The sequence below is a fragment of the Crocodylus porosus genome, unplaced genomic scaffold (assembly GCF_001723895.1).
Source record: "Crocodylus porosus isolate Cpor-Errol unplaced genomic scaffold, CroPor_comp1, whole genome shotgun sequence".
Taxonomy (NCBI): Eukaryota; Metazoa; Chordata; order Crocodylia; family Crocodylidae; genus Crocodylus; species Crocodylus porosus.
In genome coordinates, this window is record NW_017728907.1 from 49,055,512 (window position 1) to 49,057,827 (window position 2,316).

Consider the following 2,316-nt stretch of genomic DNA (forward strand, 5'->3'; position numbering starts at 1 on the left):
GAGGGGATCTGACCCCTGATCCCACAATTGTAACTTTTGCCATTGTTTGAATCATGCATCAGATCCTACCATGCCTTTAATTCAACATCTGTCAGCAGCCATGATGTCATGTGCCTGAACAAGGCCAAATGAGAGGAGAGGTCTGACCTGATGCTCTAGTATGCCCACTTTGTACCGGTATCTGTGACCTTTGGATGTGGAAAGCAATGGAAATGCATTTGGACTACAAAAGCACCCATGTGCTTCAGGTGGTTTTTTGGAAATCCATTGCTAATCGTATCGCTGCAGGGGCACAGTTCAACTTTGGAGATAGAGCTAGTTGGCAAATGTTTGAAAGAACAATGCCCCAGAAGGCAGGGAGGAAATCACTGTCTTCAGGCAACATATCATGGGGGAGGTCTGAACGGACAGCAAGCTGCCCTACGCAGTGAGATAGCTTCAGACTGGTCTCCATCTTCACACACATCAGGGGGAAAAAACAGTCTGAGAAATGGCTAACTAATGCCCTTAGTAGATTTGTTCTGTCTCTAATGTTTGTCACGTTGTGAAACATGGTAAAACATCACATCGTTTTACGTAGCAAGTATCCCAAATGGGGAAGAGGGTCCCTTAGTTAGGAAGTTCAGGTGACAAGATCGGAGAGGGCTCAGAAAAAGCATTGAAAATTGACTTTATTGGGGTAGGGGACGATAGCACACGGCTCTCTGGCTGTGTGTTCACTTCCTCTTCCTGCTGCCCATGAGGTCTCTGGGATTTGCAGTCCAGAATCACAGCAGCCAGACTCTGCAGGGCAGCTCATCACTTCTTCTTCCTACGCAGTGAGATAGCTTCAGACTGGTCTCCATATTCACACACATCAGGGGGAAAAAACAGTCTGACAAATGGCTAACTAATGACTAACTAATGAAGCCTCCAAGGAGACTTCTCATGAATCTAGCAAAGGAAGGCACAAGAGGAGCCAATGGCTGGAAGCTGGAGCCACAGTCAAGCCAGAAAAGAGGCACGGATTGGTACCAATGGACATTTAACAACTTGAAAGAGCTGCTAAGGGTGGCATGGATTCCCCATTTTCTGAAGTTTTCCGGTCCAACTCAATGATCCAACTTAAAGGTCTTTCTAGGAGACAAGCTTTAGATGGCTGCAAGTCAATGGGCTCCACGCTGGGGGAACGGGGTGAACATGTTGTTCAATCCCAGAGGTCAGACTGCAGGATGTAACGTTGTATTCGTGCCTCGGGATCTGCGAAAGGGGCATGCAAATAAGGCAGATGACTCGGTAGCACCATGTCTTGTATGTCCAACATGCAGGGTGGGGGGCGCTATGGCAATCTCTGCATGCACTTGTCTGTGTGCCAAAGCCAGGGTCTGCAAAACAAAATAGGGTTTAGATTAATTATAGGAAATTCCTGAACAAAACCACGCCAAAGCGTGAGCTTTCACACTTGAGCTTCAAGGATATTTAAAAGGAGGTATTTAAGGGGAGATCGGACAAACACCTGGCTGGGGTCATCTGACCCCAGCGCTGTTTCCTGCCCAGGGCAGGGGTTGGACTCAATGATCTAACAGGTCCCTTCTGACCCTAATATCTAGGAAATCTATGATACACATATATACACACATATATAGATACACACACCTTTGTGAAAGTTAATACATATATATTAACCTTCACAAAGCCATCCCATTATCCTCTCTCAGGGTATCCATTACCTGTTACTTACTGATGTGCTTGAGTGATGCTGACCAAGGCAACCTCCTAGGTTCCTTATATGTCCATGTATGCTCTGGTGTCTTTTGTCCTGTATGTAGGTTGAAAGCTCTTTGTGACAAGGACCATCTTTTTTATTTTGTGTTTCTACAGCCCCTAGCACAGTCAAGTTGAGATGTACAACTAGGGCTGTGATACCTCGGTCCTGGGGAAAATTTGAGAGATTTATCCTGGCACATGTCCACAAGGGGCCGGTGGGGAGATCATGCTTAGGGGCAACCAACACGGGTTCATTAGAGGCAGGTCCTGTCAGACCAACCTGGGGGCCTCTACGACCAGGTCACCAAATCCTTAGATGCAGGGGGAGCAGTGGACATCGTCTTCCTGGACTTTCAGAAGGCCTTCGACACTGTCTCTCACCCTGTCCTCACTAAGAAACTGGGGGCTGCGGTGTCGACCCCCGCACAGTCAGATGTGTCGCCAATGGGCGGGAGGGCCGCACCCAGAGAGTGGTGGTGGACGGGGCATGTTCGACCCGGAGGGACGTGGGCAGTGGGGTCCCCCAGGCTCGGTCCTCGGGCCCGCACTGTTCAACATCTTCATCAGTGA